At 42.8% G+C, this 24358-nt stretch overlaps 1 pseudogene; it reads right to left on the bottom strand.

Annotated features, from left to right (window-relative positions):
- Nucleotides 1–2605: 2605 nt before the first annotated feature.
- LOC127044722 (carbonic anhydrase 3-like) overlaps nucleotides 2606–24358 on the bottom strand; it is a 60174-nt pseudogene continuing 38421 nt past the window's right edge.

Below are 24358 nucleotides of genomic sequence, written 5' to 3'. Positions count from 1 at the left end.
ACAAAACGCACAGAGGGACTTGATTTGTGATGGCAAATGATTCATGTTTGGGACCAGATCCATGACTACAATGGTATTAGAGGCCTCATCTCTGTCTGTTCTGCCACCAGTGCAGCCTTGTAATTGAGGGGAGGATGTGAGGAACAGATACTGCACTCAAACTCATAGTAAATAACTAGGAAGATTCCCTCTTTTACTGACTTTGATAAGGAAAGAAGTGACCTGGTCCTCGGACATTAAACTTGGAAACATGCATGCTCTGTATGCATAGTACACATTTTATAAACCTTCGTAAGCATTTACTTCCTGAAAGAAAGGAATGATATGTATCAAATGTAATAACACATTTAAAATATACTATTAAGGCTGTCGTACAAGCTACTAGGAAATTCTGAGTTAAAGAACTGGGCTTTTTTCCCAATAGCATGAATGAAGTAAAAACAGACTCATGTTATTCTTAAAATACTTTCTTGGCTTGTGTCCCACCCTAACATTGTTAAATGATTGCTTTTATATTAAATTGTTCACATATACAGATGTATTCTGGGCTAATAATGTGACAAAATATCCTGCATTAATTTATTACCTCTCCAGATGCGGGGTGTCAGGACAGAAAAATGAATTTTGCATTAGCACTAATGAGGGAAGTTCCAGACCTATTGGCTCCTGTTGGGGACTTACTTGGAACTGGCCCAACTGACTTTTCTCCCGGCTCGTAGGAATCAGTTATGTGACTTTACTATTGCCTCCTTTATCAGAGGGGTAGCCGTGTTAGTCTGGATCTGTAAAAGCAGCAAAGAATCCTGTGGCACCTTATAGACTAACAAAGGTTTTGGAGCATGAGCTTTCGTAGGTGAATACCTACTTCGTCAGATGCATGTAGTGGAAATTTCCAGGGGCAGGTATATATATGCAAGCAAGCTAGAGAATGAGGTTAGTTCAATCAGGGAGGATGAGACCCTGTTCTAGCAGCTGAGGTGTGAAAACCAAGGGAGGAGAAACTGGTTTTGTAATTGGCAAGCCATTCACAGTCTTTGTTTAATCCTGAGCTGATGGTGTCAAATTTGCAGAACTGAAGCTCAGCAGTTTCTCTTTGAAGTCTGGTCCTGAAGTTTTTTTGCTGCAGGATGGCCACCTTAAGGTCTGCTATAGTGTGCCCAGGGAGGTTGAAGTGTTCTCCTACAGGTTTTTGTATATTGCCATTCCTAATATCTGATTTGTGTCCATTTACCCTTTTCCATAGAGACTGTCCAGTTTGGCCGATGTACATAGCAGAGGGGCATTGCTGGCATATGATGGCGTATATTACATTGGTGGACGTACAGGTGAATGAACCGGTGATGGTGTGGCTGATCTGGTTAGGTCCTGTGATAGTGTCGCTGGTGTAGATATGTGGGCAGAGTTGGCATCGAGGTTTGTTGCATGGATTGGTTCCTGAGCTAGAGTTACTATGGTGCGGTGTGCAGTTACTGGTGAGAATATGTTTCAGGTTGGCAGGTGGTCTGTGGGCGAGGACTGGCCTGCCACCCAAGGCCTGTGAAAGTGTGGGATCATTGTCCAGGATTGGTTGTAGATCCTTGATGATGCATTGGAGGGGTTTTAGCTGGGGACTGTATGTGATGGCCAGTGGAGTCCTGTTGTTTTCTTTCTTGGGTTTGTCTTTCAGTAGGAGGCTTCTGGGTACATGTCTGGCTCTGTTGATCTGTTTCCTTATTTCCTCGTGTGGGTATTGTAGTTTTGAGAATGCTTGGTGGAGATTTTGTAGGTGTTGGTCTCTGTCTGAGGGGTTAGAGCAGATGCAGTTGTACCTCAGTGCTTGGCTGTAGACAATGGATTGTGTGATGTGCACGATCGTGTGATATTGCCTCCTTATAATTTATTACCTGACTTTTTTAGACCTCAGCAGGACTTGTTTTGACTGACTGAATATCATTCTATGTCTTCAGGGAAGAGAAGCTATTAATTCCATTCTTAAAAAGTCAGGCTTGTGTGCTGTAAAGTGTGGAGGTGAAGCAGAGGTTAAAAGGAAAGTTCAGAGTGACCCAACAGCTCATCTAGTTCGATCATGAGTTTTGTTGTAGGAAACTAGAGTTCATGTGCAATTTAAGGTGAAATGGCATCATCATTAGACATGAGCCAGGTCAGTTCAGAAAAGCTCAAGCAGAATAATTCTGAATATATGGGTTTTGATAGGATCAAGGAGAGTATATGATCAAATGAAAAATAAATACTATTAGGAATGAGAAATTTCTTGAAGCAGAGACACACAAGTGAAATCAGAGTGGGGGAAAGTGTCAATTAGCAGATGCTATGATGAAATATATTTTAAAGATGCTGTTTCCTTGGAGTCACACACACACACACAAAAAACATGACAGTATGTTGCAGTACAAACAGCCAGGGTTAGGTACTACAGTCTTATCCATCCCTAATTTATACAGAAATTTATTAGGAGGACATTGACTAGTATTTTTGTCTGTTGCTTTTACCTAGCACTCAAAATTAGAAATAAAACCCCAAACACCATTTTTTACAAAAGAGTTTTTATTAGTATTGATTCTCTTAAAGCAGAAATGCTATTACTTCAAGTGCAGTCATACAATACTCTTTTATTGCTCTTGCTACCACAAGTCCAACAGAGATACCTGCACACAAATCTCATTGACATCAAGATCAATTGCATAGGTTTATGAGGGCAGAATTTGGGCTTCAGACATGTAAGGACAATGGTACAGTAGAAAAAATGGGGACTAAATAACTGTTAGGATGCTAAAGGGTTTTTGACAGAATCTATTCACTTTCATCCACTGATAAGACCTACAATTGCAAGAAATTAAAGAAAATCCTGGGATTTCTTGAAATTCATTTCATTTCAGTTGCTTTAACATTAAAATTAATGTTGACCTTCTAACAAGAATAAGTCAGTTGTTACAATAATTAAAGTAGGAACTCTTCCCCCCACTCACAATTTAATACCCTTAATTTGATTTGACACCTTGATTTCAGTTTTCAAAATAAAATTTTACAATATTAACTTTTCAGTTCATTAAAATCTTAACTTGCTTAATTATCATTGGAAATTTAATGAGTCTTTGTACTCTCCATATTTCTATATAAATACAAAGGAGAAAACACTGCCCTCCATTACACCTGGTATTCTCTATTGGATTATGTTAGTACAATTGACAGCAGAATTTGACATATGTTGTCCATTTTAAATTCAAATGACTCATTGTTTCTGTTAACCGGAAACCTTTTCGGTCTGGATAAAGGCAAGCACTGAAGATCATAAGGTTGATGGAGAAATGTCTTTTTTAGCCATTAGTAACTATTCCATTTTTCTTCCTTAGAAATAGCCATATAAATGCTACTGTTAAAGCTAACATAGTTATTATTGAGATCCAAACACAGATTCCATATTTTCATGTTAAGATTAGAATTTGCCTCAAGTAATTTTTGACATCTGAAAATTAGAGTTGGGGACCCATCACATTTCATTATGCGGAGTTTTGGACTGTGAAATTGAGATCTGCATCCACATAAAGAACAGTAGAGGGCACAAAGCTAACTAGGCTTTTGGATGTAGGCATTGCCTCATGCAAAGACCCAGTTTCAGCATAGATTTTATTGGAACGAGGCTCTCACCATCCTGAAATGCCGAGGCTGAGGAGGGCGCCAGTTATCCACCATGGGGCGAGCAGGTTCTGTGTCAGCATTGATGGAAAGGCTACGGAGCTTTGCCATCTGCAAAGAAGCAAAATAACAATGTCAATATGGAATTTACTTGGGGCAAATCCAGGTTCTAATGTCTAGACCAACTACTGTGGCTGAGTGAAGCACTGGCCTACTAATGACCTATCTCCACAAACCCTCAAACTAAGGAGCTTGGTTATGTGCAAGTGGTAGCAGCCCTTGCCTGCCCCTTGCACGGTGGAACTTCAATAAAATGTATTTGGTGTGACATTACTTTCCATGATCAAGGAGGCAAGGGAAAGAGTATATAGGGTCACATGAGCCATGATGACACCTAGTCTTCAGAATAGTTACTTTATATCTTCAAAGGGCAATGAAAAGTGCATCAACTGTATTATGAACCTGAAACACAATAACAAATCCATCATGAACTAGAAAGCTCGCTGTATATTGCATTCACAGTTTCATATAGCTTAAGGCCAGAAGGGAACACTAGATCATCTTGTCTGATCTCCTGTATATACAGGCCATTACATTTTATCCAGATCCCACTATAAAAGCCTAAAGAGTCTAGGTAGACTAAAGCATTTCAGTCTTCTAGAGACTAAACTATGTGCCATCAGCAGACAACAGGAGAGATCAAGATGTTACCAATGCTGCTACAATGGCAGGGAGTTGATTAGGTGAGATATGCACAGATGATCCCATCAGAAAAATCATATTCCATGCTGCAAAAGAAGGCAAACTCTGCCCCGCATTCTCCAAAGTCCCTGCCAATCTGATCTGGGGGGGAAATTCTTTCCCAGCCACAAATGCGGTGTTCAGTATGACCCTGGGCATGTGAGCTAGGCACACCAACCAGACATCTAGAAAAAGTACTCCCTGTACCATCTCAGAGCACTGGTCCACCATGTTTACAGCTTCAATAAGATGAATAATTTCAGCTCCATAAGCCTCACAACATAAGGCTTCTTTTCCAGCCTCAGGATCAATATCAGAATATAAGAACCACTTATTTGGCTGGAGAGGACGTAAGAGTGGTTTAGCAAGGTTTTGTTGCTAGAACTTCTAGTGAAGGAATGTAAAAACCGGTTACCTACCTTTCCTAACTGTTGTTCTTTGAGATGTGTTGCTTATGTCCATTCAAAGTAGGTGTGTGTTGTGCCACATGCACAGTCGGAAGATTTTTCTCCCTAGCAGTACCCAAAGAATCAGCTGTGGAGCCCCCTGGAATTGCATCTTCATGGTGGTGTATATAGGTCCCTGCTGACCTGCTGCCTCTTCAATTCCTTCTTGCTGGATACTCTGACAGAGGGGAAGGCGGGTGGGTCTTAGAATGGACATGAGAAACACATCTCGAAGAACAACAGATACAAAAGCTGGGTAACCGTTTTTAATTCTTCGAGTGATTGCTCATGTCGATTCCAAGTAGGTGACTCCCAAGCAGTCCCTTGGAGGAGGGGTTAGAGTTCACAGAGTCGCAGACTGCAGGACCACTCTGCCAAACACAGCATCTTCTCTAGCCTGCTGTGTAATGGCGTAGTGCGATGTAAAGATGTGAATAGATGACCATGTCGTCGCCCTGCAGATGTCCTGAATAGGGACCTGCACCAGGAATGCAGATGAAGCTTGTGCTCTTGTGGAGTATGCTGTTAGCACTGGGGCTGGTATCTTTGCTAGGTCATAGCACACCTTGATACAGGCCATGATCCTTTGAGAAACTGGAAGACCTTTCATTCACTGAGCAATGAGGACGAAGAGCTGTGTTGACTTTCTAAATGGCTTTGTTTACTCAATGTAAAAAGCTAACACCCGTCTGACATCCAGGGAATGGAGCATGCATTCTCTACCATTAGCATGTGGTTTAGGGCAGAACACTGGAAGAAAGATGTCCTGATTTGTGTGAAATTGCGAAACTACCTTCAGAAGGAATGCTGGGTGCAGCGGCAACTGCACCTTATCCTTATAAAACACAGTGTAAGGGGGCTCGGACATTGAGGCCTTGAGCTCAGACACCCTTGTGGCCAATGTTATAGCCACTAGAAATGCCACCTTCCAAGAAAAGTAAAGTAGAGAGCACGTTTCTAGGGGCTCGAAAGGAGAGGCCCATCAGCCTTGAGAGCACCAGGTTAAGATCCCATGGAGGAATAGGCTGCCATACCTGAGGGTACAGCCTGTCTAGCCCCTTGAGGAAGTGGCCAACGATGGAGTTAGCAAACACTGACTGCCCAGCTGAGCTGGGATGGAAAGCTGAAATAGCGGATGGGTGCACCTTGATTGATGACACTGCCAGACCTTGCTGTTGCAGGTGAAGTCGATAGTCTAGGATGAAGAGAACTAATGACCGTAACGGAGGAGTGCCCTTCTGTAGAGACCAAATAGAAAATCTCTTCCACTTAGCCAGATAAGTGGCATGAGTGGAGGGTTTCCTACTGCCAAGAAGGACCTCCCTAACTGTATCTGAGCACGTGAGCTCTCATGAGTTCAGCCACGGAGTTTCCATGCTGTGAGGTTGGGATGCTGAAGGCGGCCATGGTCCTGTGTGATCAAGTCTGAAATCATGGGCAGGGCTATAGGTGTGTCCGCCAATAGATCTAGCAGTGTGGTGAACCATTGCTGACTGGGCCACATTGGTACTATGAGGATCAAGGATGATTTCTTCAGTTGGACCTTGAGGAGGACCTTGTGTACAAGCGGGAAAGGTGGGAATGCACATAGAAGGCTCCCCTTCCATTAGAGGAGCGCGTCTATGAGCGAGCCCAGACTGTGATTCAGAAAGGAGAAGAATTGCTGACACTTCCTGTTGCTTTGTGTCGCAAACAGGGCTATCTGGGGAGATCCTCACCTTTGGAAGATGTTGATCATCATGTCTGGGAGGAGAGATCACTTGTGGCTGTGAAAAGACCTGCTGAGGTGATTGGCCAGTTCATTTTGTGAGCTTGGAAGTTATGATGCCTCCAAGTGTATCAAATAGTTGATGCAGAAGTCCCACAGCCTGAGGGCTTCTTCCACCACCCTGTCTGTTTATACAGAACATCACTATGGTATTGTCTGTCAATACCAATACACATCTCCCTGTAGATGGGTTTGAAATGTCTGGCAAGTGCAGGGCTGCCCAGAGGAGGGGACAAGGGGGGCAGTTTGCCCCAGGCCCCGTAGGGGCCTCCACAAGAGTTTTTCGGGGCCCCTGGAGCGGGATCCTTCACTCACTCTGGGGGCTCCAGAAAACTCTCGCAGGGCCCGAGCCCCCAGAGCTTCTTCTGCTCCAGGTCTTCGGCGGTGGGGGGGTCTTTCTGCCCCAGTGCGGAAGGACCCCCCACCGCTGAAGTGCCGGGTCTTCGGCGGTAATTCGGCGGTGGGGGGGCCCCCGCCACAGGTCTTCGGGCACTTTGGCGGTGGGTCCCGGAGCGGAAGGACCCCCTGCCACCAAATTACTGCCGAAGTGGGGGCCCCCCGCCGCCGAAGACCCCAGGACCCCTGAATCCTCTGGGCAGCCCTGGGCAAGTGAGGCACACCACACACAGCTCCCTCACGTTGATGTGCAGTCAAAGTTCTGCCTGGGACTATAGACCTTGAGTCCTGAGTCTGCCTAGGTGCACTCCCCATCCCATTGCTGACACATCTGTGACTGTGACAGCGAGGGCTGAGGGCTGGAGAAAGGTATGCCCACACAGACTGTCTGTGGATTGAGCCACCACTGGAAGGACTCAACGACCTGAGGAGTGATTGTAACCAGTCTGTCTAAGTGGTCTTGGTTTGGCCTATACACTTGGGCTAGCCACACCTGAAGGGGACAGAGCCACACTATGCCCAACCAGTTTTAGGCAATTTCTTGCCATCATCATGGGGAACCTTTTGAGATCCTCTGTGATGGCACTCATGGGAAGGAAACAAGATTCCAGAAGAAAGGAATCTTGGAGTGGAGTCCAAGAAGGCACCAATGAATTCTATCCTTTGAGTGGGAATTATGGTTGACTTCGCCATGTCCAGGATGAGGCCAAGTTGGAGAAATGTCGTGTGCTTCGGGCTCACATGGTCCCCCACTTGGGCCCAAGAGTGGCCCTTGATTAGCCAGCCATCCAGGTACAGGAATACCTGCACTTGCCGCTTCTTTAGGAAAGCTGCCACAACCACCATGCACTTGGTGAACACCTGAGGGGCTGCCGAAAGGTCAAAGGGAAGTAATGGATGTTGTTGACCACGAACAGTAGGAAACGTCTGTAGGACGGGATTATGGATATGTGGAAGTACATGTCCTTCAAGTCAAGGGCAATGTACCGGTCCCCCAGATCAAGAGAGGGAATGATGGAAGCGAGGGAGACCATGTGAAATTTCAACTTCTTCATGAATCTGTTGTGGTTTTGCAGGTCTAAAATGGGCCTGAACCCACCCTTGGCCTTGGGAATTAGGAGATAACAGGAGTAGAACCCTCTTCCCCTGAACTCCAGAGGAACCTCCTCTACCGCCCTGAGTTGCAGGAGCGCTTCCACCTCCTGCACTAGAAGTTGCTTATGAGAATGGTCCCTGAAGAGGGATGGGGATGGTGGGTTGGAAGGCAGGAGGGAACAGAATTGGAGAGAATATCCCAATTCTACTGTGCTCAAGACCCATTGGTCTGAGATTATTTGAGACCAGGCACAGTAGAAATGAGATAGACGATTTGCAAAAGGAGGGAAGGATCCGAGGTTTGAACTGGTGCTCCGTCTTCGGACGTATCTTCAAAAAGTTCGGTTTTGAGGCTGAGCGCTGGTTTTGCTGCCCTCTCGCTCTGGCCCAAGGAGGACTGAGATGAGTGCCTCCTGTTACTCCTGCCCCGTTTCCTATTATAGTCCTGCCTAGGAGGAGCAGAGTAGAAGTGCCAACTGGGCTGAGGTTTGAATGGCTTCCTTTGGGAGGCCGGCATGTGAATCCCCAGGGATTTAAGGGTTACTTGAAAGTCTTTAAGGCTATGGAGTCTAGATTCTGTCTGCACTGAAGAGTCCCGAAGAGTCAAAGGGTAGGTCCTGGACAGTATTCGGGACCCCATGTGGGCGCCCCAATATCTGAAGCCATGAGCTGCATCTCACGGCTATGGCAGTAGTCATCATGCAAGTGGCCAAATCGGCTGAGTCAAAGGCAGCCTGTAAGGAGGTTCTGCAACTACCTTGCCCTCCTCCAGGACTGCCCCAAACTCGGAGTGGGAGTCCTCTGGAAGCAATTCCTGGAACTTGGACAAGGTGTTCCAGGAATTGAAGCAATAATGGCTGAGAACCGCCTGCTGGTTTCATATGTGAAGCTGGAGCCCCCATGGTGGAGAACACCTTCTGACCAAAGAGATTCAGCTTTTCTGCTTCCTTGGACTTGGGAGTGGGCCCTGGCTATGCCTGCCATTCCTTGTGGTTAGCTGCCTCCTCCACCAAAGCGCCTAGCTGTGAGTGAGGACATAGGTGTTCATACCCTGTAGACAGCACAAAGTATTTGCATTCCACCCCTTTAGCTGTGGGGGGGAATAGAGGTGGGTGTGTGCCACAACACCTTACTGGTGTTCTAGATGTCTTAACGAGGGGCAGAGCCACCCTCGATGGCCCTTCAGGAGCCAGAATGTTCACCCTAGTATTGGTCTCCTCCAAGACCTCCTCTGCCTGCATGTTCAGGTTCTGGGCCACCCTCCTGAGCTGGTCCTGATGTGCCCTTGTGTCTATGGCAGGCAGTGTGGTGAAGGTACCTGCCACAGCCTCATCTGGGGCAGATGAGGATGATGCCCTTGGGGGCAACGTGTTTTCTTGACCCTCCAGCTTGTGGGAATCCCCCTGCATGGTGACCCCTTGAGCAGTGCTGGGGAGAGTGCTGGTTCCTGGTACCACAGCAGTCTCAGCACCAGTGGTGGTGCCGGGCCCTGCACTGGTATCAGTGCCAAACTGGGCAGCTGTTTCTTATCCATGCGGAGGCTCCTGCGACACCGAGGTGGCAGAGGGAGGGATCTGCACCTCTGAAGCCATGGACAGGGATCTGAAAGCCCAGGTCCTGGATTTGCTGGTAGGCCCATGGTGTCCAAAAGGGCCACTGGGCCAGCCCCTGCCACTGTGGAGGCCAGGACATCATGAGCAACAATTGCCCTTTGTCGTGCCTTGAGCGGTGCTGGGAGCAGTATAGGCTTCGCCTAGAGGTATAGGAGTCCACCTCTGACTCTGAAGAGTAGTCTGATCCCAGTGACCAGGGCGGAGCGGACTGAGATGGTGCTGAGGAATGGTGCCGTGGTAACGGTGATCGGCACTTTATTATCATAGGCTTGCCCCTGAAGACCACAGTGCCTCTTTGTAGAGCTGGTGCCGGTGTGTGAGCCAATGCTGGAGCGGGGGACTGCGCTGTCATCACAATCAGGTCCCTGGCTGCTTCAAATGTATCCAGTGTGGATGGGAGGTCTATGTTGTCCTCCTGCACTGGGGAGTCCACAAGGACTGGACTTGAAGGACCTTCTAGCAAGACTGGAGTTGCCGGTGCCGGTATACGAAGGGGCCGAGGCTGAGTGTCCCGATGTGGGATGCACCCCCCTGGTGCTTGCTCACCCCACTGGTGCCTGCTCACTCAGTGGGGGAATGCCCCGTCTGCACTCTTTTTCTTGTGCAGCACCAGCAAATGGAAGGCACCTGCTGCTTGCATGAGGGGTGGTCTTCGGCACTGGGGAATGGTGGTGTCGAGAGTTCTTAGCTGAGTCTTTTCTCGGAGCCAAAGCCTCCCGCACCAAGCCCAGCATGCTGTGCAGCGAAGCATCGGGCTTCGGGTCGGACGCCACCTGAGTCAGCTGGGAGTGAAGGGCTGACTCACCAGGAGGAGTTTTAGCCAAAAGTCCTGTTCCTTTTTTGTTCTGGGCTTGAAGCTGCTTCAGATTTTACACTTGTCTGACTGGTGTGCCTCTCCATGGCACTTCAGGCAGGAGTCTTGTGGGTCTCCCTTAGGCACAGGCTTCAGGCAGGACCCACTAGGGAGAAAACCTTCTGATGATTGTGCACATGGCACGCACAGATCTACTTGAAATCGACATGAGCAATCACTCGAAGAATTCTACTCTAGAGAACAGAGGCATGTGTTTTCCATTCCATGAGAAATCTGGCCAGTTAAGTATAAAAGGAAAATACACAGTGAGTAATTGCACCAAAATGAAAAGCTCAGTTTCAAATCAGACTTGAGAATTCTGATCTTTGATCCCAGTGCTTTAACCAGAACATTGTCAGAGTGACTGGGCTATAAACTGGAGCTGCCACAGGGGCAGAGTTTGAAGAAATTCTTCCCCAAAGGCCACAGAGCTACACTGGCTGCAGTAACCCTCATGGCCAGCATGCTACCCTCAGAGGATTAGAATAGCCAGGGGACCATTGCCAAGATACTACAATGGCACTACATAAATATTTACAGTAGATAGCCGAACAAAGACATACAGTAAATAGATCCACATAGTCAGAGATCCACTGATTCCACTCCTGTTTTCTCCAGCTCAGTCTTGCTTCCAGGCTCAATGTGATGGGGTGCAGGGAGCACTGGTTTGCAGAGTTCTGTGACATGCAAGCAGTGTGGACCATCTATGCAGGGGCCCCAAATCCTCTCCCCTGCCTTTCAGCACAAGAACTGCACCATTTGGTCCCAGCAATAGAGTACTCAGAGGTTGCAGGGGAGATGTCAGGATTTAGTCCTTTGTGAGAAGCCCTTAGGGATGGATTTTCCAACAAATCCTTTGCTTCAGTAGTGAGCTGAGGCACAAGACTGTACTCTGCTGTGGAACAGTAGGAAGATTCACTAGTAGTGTCAACAGTATTCAGATAGCAGGATGCTGCCTCCTGCAATGCTTTAGATGGATTAGAAGCTGGGACTTCAGTTTGTTTCTTTTGTCGTGATAAAATTAAAAATCCAGGGTTAACTTCTCTTTGTGTGATGCCACAGGTAACATTTTCCAGGTACATCTCAAGACTTGATAATGTTCTTTCCTGTTTTTGCCCTCAGTGATTCCTAATTCCATGCAACCCACTCCTGCTGGACCCATACCCCCACACTGGGGTGCACCTATGGGGGCTACTATATAAATTTGCTGAAAAGTGCCAGGCATGCCAAGGGTGTTATAGAAATAATACAGTAATAGTATGTGGATTGGGTAACGATGCACATCTCTACCTGTTTGCATGGCTTAATGCATATGGGATGAGCACATCTTTCCAGGTGCTTACATTGCACACTGGAAAATTTGCCCTCAGTATCTCAGCCATACAGGAACACCATCTTGGTCTCTGTGGCAAAGGGATTAGCACTTAAAAGAATTATTGCCAGCAAGTCTGCAATGTTAGCAGGCTTCTAAGATTAGAGCTCTTTAAGGGCCTGAGCCTGTGAACCTCTCTCAGGTGCAGATCACTTAAACCTGGTCTACATTTAAAATGTAGGTAGACATAGCTACAGTGCTCAGGGGTGCTGACTTAATGCCAGGTGTCGAAGCAATGCATTGACCTAGCTACTGCTGCTTGGGGAGGTGGAGTTCCTACAGTAATGGGAAAACCCCTCCCATCACTTTATGCTGTGTTTCCACTTTGGGGTTATTGCAGGCATCAGTACTGGGCCATAGTTATGCTGCTATAGTGCCCACAGTGTAGACTGAGCCTTAGACTGCAACTCTCTGGGGCAGGAACTGTGGTTTTGTTGTGTGTTTATACAGTGCCAAGCACAGTGGGGCCCTGATCCTTGGCTGTGGCTCTTTGGCACTATTGCAATACAAATAACATCACTAATAATAATTCTGTCTGTAAAGCAGAATGACAAAGCACCATCTACAAGTACTAATTATCCACTTTGTAGAAATGATCAATGTCTTCTGATGAGCAGATCAAGGTGCTTCCCTGCAGATTACACACAGGTCCTGATGGCTGCTTGGAGAACAATTAATTTAGAAAGAAGAGCGTTGTCTGAATATAGCAGTGATCAGAAACACATCAGATGAAGTTAGGTGAACGATTCAGCACATAGCTGTTGCATTCTAAAAGAATTTCACACTAAGATCAACGGAGAGGAAGTTGACATTTTTATTGTTGATGCAACACAGAGCTGTTCACTAATAGCTACACCTGCACTGGAGTTTCATATAAACCCGTACATGATCCCCTGTGATGTAAACAGCTGAGTCGGTAATGAGGCACTAAGCAGACATGTTGTTGAGTCAGGAAAGCTGACCAGAGCCAATTTGCATTTTGCCTGCAAGAAGAAGAAGCTTCCAAATATCTAATATCTTTGTATTTTGGTACAAACAAAGAAAAATAAGGAAGTGACCTCCAGACCAGCTCTGTATTTGAATGAGCTACGTAAAACACAGTCATGCAGGAGCTTGTGTTAGTTTTCATCTTTAGGACTAAGGTTCAAGTCAGACCTGAGTTCTAGTGATTTCACTGTATTCCACTTGTTCAATTTTTATAAACTAAGCAGCCACAAATGTATCAGGACATAATAATTTGGAAATAAAGTGCTGTGTGATACACTGATGCCAGCCAGGATCCGTATGAAGTGTGAGAGATGCCTGCATTGGCTTATGTCTACTGTAGTCATAAAACACCTTGAGATCCTAGAATAAGAAAATATGTCTACATGTATCTAGAATGTACATGTGTAACATGTCACTCACTCTCTATTTGACTCAAAGAATTTTCATGTTCCCACTGAGTCTTGAAATTTGGGACTCGTTCATTATGGAATGCTGAGCACAGGAACAATCCTAGATTAGAAAACTGACCTTTACATCTGTGATCACCAAAGGGGTCATTGGCCATTTTTATCCCATTTCAATCATTTAAGCACTCTTAAGTACTCGGTGTGTGGAAATTTACAAAAAAAATTTATTTCTGCTATGAGACTGTCATGTTTAACATGAGGCCTTCAGATTGGAGAAATGGAGGTTCCTAGAAGTTGTTGCTTTTGTTTATTCAGATTTTGCCATGAACATTTCCATAAATGTGTTTAAAAGGATTACAAAATTTACATTAATTTCTTTGTTACATGCTGCCATTTCGAATGTGGGGCAAGTTATTTTATGGGTACCATTTTGAAAAAAATATTATTTCACCTGTTAAAATGTGCTCTTATGCATTTTAGGAAGGAATCTTGGAATATTAAATAAAAAGACTATATTGAAAGAACATTGTGGCTGCAAAATGAATCCCTCAGAAATTTGGAAATGCCAAAACTGAGGATGCATTACAAACAGTTTTTAATTAGATGAGCACATGTAATGAATGAGATAGTTGACTATTTATTATTAGCCTCAATCACTGCACTTCATGACAAAAGTGTATTGTTTCAGTTTCTTTTCATTCAAAAATGTCTGGATTGGTTTTGCTCAAACTTTCAAAAGACAAAAAAGAAAACAAAACAAAAAATCAACTTGAACAGACACCAGACCTGGGACATTTTTTGTCTGAAAAATGAAAGTTTCCGAAAGTTATAAACAACTGAAAAACCTCTTTGGAATTGAAATGGTTTAAGCAAACATAACTATAGTTTTTGCTACATGCAGCAAATGTTCTGCTGATTTATCATTCCAAATAAGTATCTAGGCTAGTGGCTAAAACTTTGATTTGCTTGGTGTTTGGGCAATGCAGGCTTCGGTTTTGCAAGGCTCTATGGCAAATAACATGTGTGAGCCACATCCAGTGCCATCATCTCCTACACTCTGGAGTTTAAGTAAAGGGAAGAGTAGACAAAGAGGAAAGCAGAGGGAAAGCTACTCTTCCTCTTTGGCTGACGTGTGAGAAAGTCTGTTCCTGTTTCAATCTACAATAGCCCTGATTACAATCAGTCCCCTCCACATTGGTAGCCACAAAATCCACACAAACACTCTCTGATCACCTCCTGCTTCCCTGTGACCCCTCATATTCTCCCCCAGTCTATTACAATCTCACTGATTTCTGAAGCTCTGTGGCCTTTGACCTGACCCTTCCCAGCAACATGGTCTAGGAAGTTAAGAGCTGGAACCAACAATTTTCCAAATGTGGAGAGACGGACGAGGAACCAGGGTGGGTAGATAGGCTCATAGGGTCTGTCTACAGTGCAGCTCAGAGTGTGCTCCCAGCCTGGATAGGCAGACTCGTAGCTGTGTGGCACCGGTGGAGGCTTGAGCTAGCCACTCAAGCTTAGACCCACCCTAATCCCTGGGTCCAAGCCTGAGGCTCCTCCAGTGCCGCAGCATCTGCACAGCTATTGTTAGCATGCTACTGTGAGCCCCGTTAGCACAAGTCTGTCCATCGGGGCTGGGAGACTCGCTCTCCACTGTAATGTAGACATGCCCATAGAAGTCTGGAGTCCTGTGCAGCTCCTTTAAGGGTCCCAATGGTTCTTCTACTGAAGCCAATTGAGGAGGTTACTAAAAGAAGGGCCCAATCCTGAAGTTCAGTTTTTACTCTATTATAACTCAGTCTTTACTCATACAATTTCCCATTGACTCCAACCGGGGTTTTTCTTATTGAAAGAGTAAGGTGGGGTTATGGCATATAAATAAACACATAAGCCGAAACTGTGAGAGAACCATGACAAAGGTTAATGTCCAGCTGAAGTTTACCTGGTCTGGGCTGACAATAATAGGTTCCCTCAAAAGAATCCAGGTAACACACTCATCACAAGGAGGTTCAGTGAAGGAGCCATGGTAGGTCCAATAGTCCCAAGATTTAGGAAAAAGAATTGATGGATCAAAGTTTGAAAAAGGAGCCTCTTTTCCCTTAAATAAATAAAACAGAAATATCTTTAATAACACTAATGGAGACACCGAGTTTGCTTAAAAAGCGAGTTAAGTTTCCGTGGAAGAATTAATGAAATATCCAATATCATGTAAGCGGTTGACCTCCTCCTTTCAAACATTTGCCCAGTAACTTACGTTTCTAGAAATTATCACTAGTCCAAGGCTGAGATTTCCCAAAGAAATAAAATAAGATGCCCTTTATCAAAGTACCCACTGATGTAACTAAATATTGTAATTTCTCAGAAACTCTTGTCACCATAATGTACTGTTACCTAACAATTGAGACTGTGCATGAAATATTTATGTGCAGAATATATTTTCACTAATCCATCTATAATTACATAAATATGTAGCCTTGTTTAGATTTATACTTTGCCAAGAAAAAAAAAGTATAACAAATAAAATTCAAGATGCTGTGCATTTATTTTAATTCCTTAGCTCATGCTCTTATCTTTCTCTGCTTTTCTTGAACTGTTTCTTCTTCAGTTTTGGATTTCTGTGATATATATGCATCATGACTGGATTCTACTATCCAAAACTGAACATCTAGGTTTCCATTGTTACTAAAACATGGTGTAAAATCTGACATGCAGTCTCAGTTGCCATGTAATGTGGCTGGTATCACTGATGTCTTTTTAGCATAGTATCTGACAGTGTTTGATCTCTTCACGTATTCAGGAACCTTTGGTTACAGTGGTGAGGCTGGTCCAAATATAGATGGTGGCATGAAAAAGGCAATGAGATGCTTATGGGAGAAAGAGAAATGGTGGGTCTGACATTACGGGCAGAGTAAAGAGGACAAGGATAGAGTAATAAATGATTCACGGTTGGTTAAGTAGGGAGAGGTGGATTTATTTAGGGACTGAAGATAAGGCAAAGAAGTGTAAAGCTGAGGTGATGGAGAGTGGGGAGCCGGTGGAGAGATTCAGGACTCGACCCTGCAAATAAATGGCACTACTTATGTGCTTAAAATTAACCACAGGCTTAAATGATTTGCTTGGTCAGGTACACAATACTCAGCACTTTGCAGAAGCAAACTCTTAAAAAGGTGAGCGACATAATCAATGTCAGATGTATTGTGAAAAGTGAATTTTATTTTAGTAAAATTAGAATGGACCCCACCAATGTTGGTCACAGACTAATATTTTTAGTAAACACTCAGTGGTTGCATTTACTTCCAGTGTTAAATGTAGGCCTGATACTATAATTCTTATGCAAACTGAGCTCCCTTCTGTGGGAATTCTGCCTATATAATGGGATAAGTATAGGACAAGGCCCTTAGATCATTAATTAATCTCAAAAGCAGTTTAAGATAGAGTTTGCAATATAGTTGTGCTAATTATCAACGAGAGCTGCCTGGCAACTGATCCATAGCCCACTGAAGTCAATGGGGGACCTTAGAGAAGTGAGAGGAGGAATTACATTTCGCCTTAAAGAAAAAAAGATATTCTGGGCTATAGTCACCAGAATGCCCGGGCTGCTATGTGTTGCTGGAACAGTGCAAAGCAGCCAGAGCAGACTAGTGAATCTGGCCTTCTGATTTTCCCTACTGCAGCTACTCAATTAACCTAATATAATAAAAACTGTTCTTACCTTTGTTTTAATACCATTTATTTCTTCAAGAATTCTCTTCATCTCTGGTTTGGGAGTTTTTCCTACCTGTAATGCAGGAAGCAAGAGTTGAAAAGTAGATATGCCAGCTGCCTTTTTCCCCTTGATCATTAAAGGTCACGACTCCATGAAAAACTGAACTTGACCCATTTGATCTGTCAGTTTAATTAGCAACATTCTCAGACCAGTGATGAGCTGCCAAAATCTTAACAACTGGTTCCCTATAAAAAGTTCTGATTTAAGGGGGGGGAAGCGGGGAGGGGCCAGGGCAGGCGGAGACATACTAGTGGGGCCGGGGGCCCCTGCAGGGCCTGGGGAAAATTGCCTCCCCCCTCAGCGGCCCTGGAGCTTGCAGCCCTCACCCTTACCTTGCCTGCAGCTCAAAGCAGCAGGATGACTCAGGAGCTCAGCTGAGCTGCCCATCTGGTGCTGGTGGCTGGCCACGCTGCAGATGGTGGGAAACGGGGGAGGGGCCAGGGGAACCTCAGCCTTCCCAGCTGGGAATCCTGGGAACAACAGGATGGCTCAGCCTGCTGACCACAGTTCTTTGCCCATCCCCTGGCCCTTTAACAACCGTTTCTCCACGGACGTCTAATTTTAGCAAATGGTTCCTGGGAACTGGTGGGAACCGGCTCCAGCTCACCACTGTCTCAGAGTGTCTTGTATGGAACAATAACAAAATGTTGCACCTGATGGGAGGAAAACACCCTGAATAATATAAGAATCAAGTAATTGCTTGATTTTTCATTGTAGTAGTATTTGCTAAAACAACATAACAGGCTCAATCATGCTCCACTTGAAGTGACTAGTATGACTACCATTGATTTAAGTGAGAGCATGGCGGGCTCCCAATATTGAATATAAACTTGATGCAAAAGAAGAACTTCTGAGGATTAGTAGCAAATTAGTTTCACAGTTCACACAATTTTGATTTATAACAAATAGAAAATGTATAGTTTCTTTAGCATCCATATGTACCATTTGATGGCAATTTTCCTACTAAATGCATGTTTTAACCCTTATGCAGTAGCCTGGCTTTATTAAAAATACAACTATATGCCAAGCTGATTATCCAGGGAAAATATGAGCAGAAAGCTGATATCTCTGCAAAGGATCTGATCTCAGGTAAAGAAAAGAAGAGAAGAGCAAAAAAATACTATAATATGACTCTCTATATTTCAGTATCAGAGGGGTAGCCGTGTTAGTCTGGATCTATAAAAGCAGCAAAGAATCCTGTGGCACCTTATAGACTAACAGACGTTTTGGAGCATGAGCTTTCGTGGGTGAATATGCACTACATGCATCTGACGAAGTGGGTATTCACCCACGAAAGCTCATGCTCCAAAACGTCTGTTAGTCTATAAGGTGCCACAGGATTCTTTGCTGCTTCTATATTTCAGAAGAGTATAACAGTTTATGGGAAGGCCCTGGGTAGCACATTACTTTTAGACTGTAACTTTTCATCACTGAAAGAATGGCTTAGAACATGGTTCATGTCACCAGTAACGCAAATTTGTCCTTATTCTCTTGGGCCTCACTGTGAGTCCCATATAAACTAAATACCCATTGAAGTTTGGCATCAGAGAAATAGGTCTCTTCTCACAACACCACCACATAATTTGACTGGTAAATATTCAAATTTACCTAATTTAATATACTAAAAAGGCTCAGGGTGTATTTGCAGAGATGTGTGGAGAAGCTCACACAGCACCGGCTCCTGTTACATCTGCTAAGAGGCAGTGCTCTCATTCCTCAGTCTCATAACGGACACAGAAATCCCAATGTGAAAGAAAAGGACTACAGACTTTCAACAACTGAGGGTCTTTCACTATACAACTACTACTGGACCCACTGAGTTTTGCCTGAATAGAGCTAAAGAACTCAGGAAGGATCTCAGATTTTGGTCTATTAATATTACAAATAAGCCCAAACCAAAATCTTGGAATAAATTCCACAATTAGGAAAAAGTATGAATCTGGACCAAATCTAAACTCCCTGGCTGGATCCCATTTCTGCAATGGGCTGAACCAAAACCTTGAATTTGACAACTGAGAAGATTTTGATCAGGATCCCAATATAAAGTTTGATCTTGGGTCTATCTCTAATTAACATTGATGAGCAATGAGTGGCTAAAACCCACTATTTGAAACTAAAACTATACACCTACTGGGTAAAACTGGTACAAGTGATACTGATACATGCTGTTTTTTGGCATGTTTTTCTCATGGAAAGATTAAAGCAGAATCTTTTGGAGAGATCCTGGACATGGAAATCAGTCGGTGAGTAATACAGTGCACCACTGATTGCTATTGGACAGCCACCTGCTATTGACACTGCACCCCCTGAGCAGGAGGCGTGCACCCTGTGGTTATGACATCTTCCTCAGTCCCTCTATTCACATCAGAACATAATCCAACATAATCCACCATTCTGAACATGTCCTCTAATGTGATCCAATATTGGAAAGTAGACTAGGAACCTTTCTCCTGCAAAGAACCAATATATGCAATAGTACAAAGTACAATAGTACAAAGAAAGAATGAGCACTTCTACTTACTTGCAGAAAAATGCCCAAAATAGCCACACCATCATAGTTTCTCAAAGCTTCAGCATAATTACTGTATTTTGAATACCAGTGTACCAAGTGAAGCTGTAACCAAATACAATTAAACATTAATTAATACTATTCTGCAATAACAAGCCACCAAGAGCCCAGTCTTGCATTCGCTGTGCACCCAAACCTCTTTTAGTAGGGTGAACAGGGAATGCAGGATTGGGCTCCAAATGTATCACTGCATAAAAAGAAAATATGTATAAATATGTCCTATACCTTCCACAGCTCTTCCATGTGCTTGTGCTTTTGTAGCAATCACTTGTCAGCTATTTTGGTTTTAAATAAAGTGTAAAAATTAGATTTGGGAGACTGCACAAAATATTGGAAAACGTGCTTAAAATTAATCAGATCATGTAATAGAGGAGATGCTTACCCATGCATGTAATTGCACATGTGCAAAATATGAGTTATCCATTGATGTTTTGAATCTCAACTGAGATTAATGAAATTCAAGTTAATGAAATTCTAAAAGAAGAATCCTAATTCAGGTGAGCTTTATAAATTACTACTTTGTAGTTGTCTGCTCTATTCCCAACCCTGCACTGCTAAGGAATGGACAAGGTGACCTCCTCCCACTTCTACTTTCTGCAATACTGTGTTTTCAGGAAATTTTTCAACATTTATTTATCCTTCCAGAGGACTTATATAGCTTCTAATACCACTGTGGTATCAAATACATATCTTCATGAGAACTGGACAAACAACTGATTTTTCAGTTCAGTAGCAGTTCCAAAATATATATATTTTTAAATTGGTTTGATTCAAACCATATGTAAATTTTAGGTGAAATGAGGAGGTCTGTTTTAGGTCTTTTCCAGAGCAGGGATTTCAATCCAGGTCTTCCACAACCCAAGAAAGGACCCTAACTGCTGAGGTAAAGGTTATAAAGGGGAATAAACGTACAGCAACACCTCCTCCCCACATATTTTCTTCTTGCTAGTCTATGACTGGCCAAAAGTATTTGTGTTAAATTTGTGAATAATTTTAGGTCAACTGAAACTTCATCTTTGGTCAAATGAAATTATTATTAAAAAAAAATATTCACCCAGCTCTAACCTTTTATATAAAACAAATATGGTATCATTGCAATCCAATCCAACAAATCCAATCCAACAAAACACCACTTAATTTACCCAGGATCATGGTGGATTCTCTGTCACTGGTAATTTTAAAATTAAGATAGGATTTTTTTCTAAAAGATATGCTGTAGTTCACACAGCATTATTTTTGGAAATTCTATGGCTTCTGTTGTAGAGGAGGTCAGGCTAAATGATCACAATGATCCCTTCCGACCTTGGAATCTATGAATCAATGAATAACTGTCCCTGAATGTGGAATATAGTAGATTGCTTAATTTTATGTCTGTCGATTAATCAAAGTTAACTCATGCAATTAACTCAAAAAAATTAATCATGATTTAAAAAATGAATCACGATTAATCACAATTTTAATTGTACAGTTAAACAATAGAATACCAGTTGAAATTTATTAAAGATTTTTGATGTTTTTCTACATTTTAAAATATATTGATTTTAATTACAACACAGAATATGAGATGTTTAGTGCTCACTTTACAAATATTTGCACCATAAAAATGATAAACAAAAGAAATAGTATTTTTCAATTCACCTCACACAAGCACTGTAGTGAAATCTCTTTATCATAAAAGTGGAACTCACAAATGTAGATTTTTTGCTACATAACTGCACTCAAAAACAAAACAATGTAAAACTTTAGCACCTACAGTTCCACTCTGTCCTACTTCTTGTGCAGCCAATTGCTAAGAGAAACACGTTTGTTTACATTTATGGGAAATAATGCTGCCCATTTCCTATCTGCAATCTAGCCTGAAAGTGAGAACAGACGTTTGCACTTTTGTAGCCAGCATTGCAAGGTGTTTATGTGCTAGATATGCTAAACATTCATATGCACCTTCATGCTTTCGCCACCATTCCTGAGGACAAGCTTCCATGCTGATGACACTTGTTAAAAAAATAATGTGTTAATTAAATTTGTAATTGAACTCCTTGGGGGAGAATTGTATGATTCCTGCTGTGTGTTTCACCCACTTTCTGCCATATGTTTCATGTTATAGCAGTCTTGGATGCTGACCCAGCATGTTGTTCATTTTAAGTACACTTTCACTGCAGATTTGACAAAATGCAAAGAAGGTACCAATGAGAGATTTCTAAAGATAGCTACACCACTGGACCCAAGATTTAAGAATCTGAGTGCCTTCCAGACTCTGATCCAGGCGGGGGGTGGGGCGCTTTTAGAAGTCTTAAAAGAGCAACACTCCAATGCAAAAACTACAGAACCCGAACCACCAAAAAAGAAAATCAACCTTCTGCTGGTGATATCTGACTCAGATGATGAAAATGAACATGAATTGGTCTGCACTGCTTTGGATCATTATCGAGCAGAACCCATCATCAGCATGGATACATGTCCTCTGGAATGCTGGTTGAAGCATGAAGGGACATATGAATCTTTAGCTCATCTGGCCCATAAATATTTTGCGATGTTGGTTACAACAGTGCCATGCAAATGCCTATTCTCACTTTCATGTGACACTGTAAACAAGAAGCGGGCAGCATTATCTCCTGCAAATGTAAACAAACTTGTTTGTCTGAGTGATTGGCTGAACAAGAAGGAGGACTGAGTGGATTTGTAGGCTCTAAAGTTTTATATTGTTTTGTTTTTGAAGTTATTTTTTGTGCATAATTCTACATTTGTAAATTCAATTTTCATGATAAGCAGATTGCACTACAGCACTTGTATTAAGTGAATTTAAAATACTATTTCTTTTACTTTTACAGTGCAAATATTGTAATAAAAATAATATAAAATGAGAACTGTACACTTTATATTCTGTGTTGTAATTGAAATCAATATATTTGAAAATATGGAAAACATCCAAAATATTTATATAAATAGTATTCTACTATTGTTTAACAGTGTGATTAATTGTGATTAATGTTGTAATTGCACGATTAATCGTGATTAATTTTTTAATCGCTTGACAGCCCTTCTTAATTTACTTCTGTGTTGATGCAACACGTTATTATGAAGGATAAAAGCAGCATAGCCCAAGGCCTCCAATTACACTCCAGTAAAGCACAATTTACTCCACAAATTCATTCTCCTCTATACAAAGACCTAGAGGTCAAATCTTAGTCCTGAAAACTAAAGGCAAAGTAAAAGCCCTTTGCTTGATGGAACCAAGCAGAAATTTGGAGAGAGAGAGTCCTCCCATTCAGCCTGCAACTAGGAACTAGCATAGTGATGCAGTTTGACCACGGCTGATGCTAGTAGGCACAGAGAGGATAGAAAAAAATCATTCATGGCCCCTACCACAAGGTTTTGGGCCAATGGATCTATGCTATGCATCTGGTCTGCCAGCATTTCTCCTTATGGCTAGCTGTTCAGAAACACCATAAAACTCAGCACCATAGCATGTATGAAGGTTTCAGGGCGGGAGCACTAAGAGGCTGCAGCATGGCTTCTCATATAGAGAAACCATGGTATTTCCACGGTAGTTTGGGCCTTGAACTCCCATGTGGGATGTAGATAGAAACTGGAATTTGTTATTAATTAATAGGTCTTTGAGTATTAGGGAGAATTTAGGCCCATAGTGAGTACATACTGGGTCAAATCCACCCATTAACTTCAGTGAGTTCAGAACATAGTAGTTTGGTGCTTTTACACCAAAATAGCAGCAAATATTTGTTTAAAACAATTCTTGACAATAGACTGATAAATTTAAAAGCACAGATATTTAGAATGTGGAGGATATTCTCCACCACGCTGCATCCGTTTTAAGGTACCTCCAATTTTGGACCTCAGATAATTTAAATGGCCCTTTAACAAGCTATTTCCCTCATCTGTGAAAATATATTATGGAACTATAATTTTGCAAATAGTTAGGACAATACCAAGATGTATTAATGATTAACAAGTAAAACTAGCAAAACATGATATTTTCACAAGTTTGAGAAAAACAAAACACTGCCACAAAAGCTGTGGTTGCTGCAAAAAACAGCAAAAGATCTCACTGAAAATGGTAAATATCAGGCTCAGGCATATTTACAAAAATTAACAATTTTGCCAAGGGTAGGGGTTTATATTTTAGTTATGAAAAGCTGTGTTTGCTGGCAGAAATGATTCACCCTTATTCACATTTTTGAATATTCACTGCAATAACAGGTTTCATACACAAACCAATAAATACAAATAAATACTTGAAATTGAAAATGGTTCATGTTGTCCAGCTGCACAGTAATTCCAAATTTCAGTTTGCACCATATGCTACTATATTAAAAAATGGGTCCTACCTCCCCCGCATATTTCACTCCATCCACAATGTGCTCAGAGCCATGGTCATTAGAAGAACCCCAATGAAAGTGAAGTTGACGCAGTCTGTAGATACCTGGGAGTGGTCCATTTCTCAGCACTGCAATTGATAACCCACATCAATATTTGGCTCAGAACTTTTTCAGGAAGCTTTGCTTCACAAGAGAGGTTCATATATTTACTAGAGAGGAGTCCAAACCTTTAAAGAGTTGAGCACCTCTTGCAAATTCAAATTATTTCAGTGTAAATTGAGGGAACTCAGCACTTTGCAGGATCGGGCCTATAATCTCCTATAACTAGGGTACATAGCACTATTTGATTACATAGCTATAGAAATTGCCATGAATCAG

Source organism: Gopherus flavomarginatus, chromosome 2 (genome assembly GCF_025201925.1).
Source record: "Gopherus flavomarginatus isolate rGopFla2 chromosome 2, rGopFla2.mat.asm, whole genome shotgun sequence".
In the NCBI taxonomy this organism is placed as follows: Eukaryota; Metazoa; Chordata; order Testudines; family Testudinidae; genus Gopherus; species Gopherus flavomarginatus.
The sequence above is the reverse complement of the archived record's forward strand: the minus strand, read 5'-3'. Positions and strand labels throughout refer to the sequence as shown.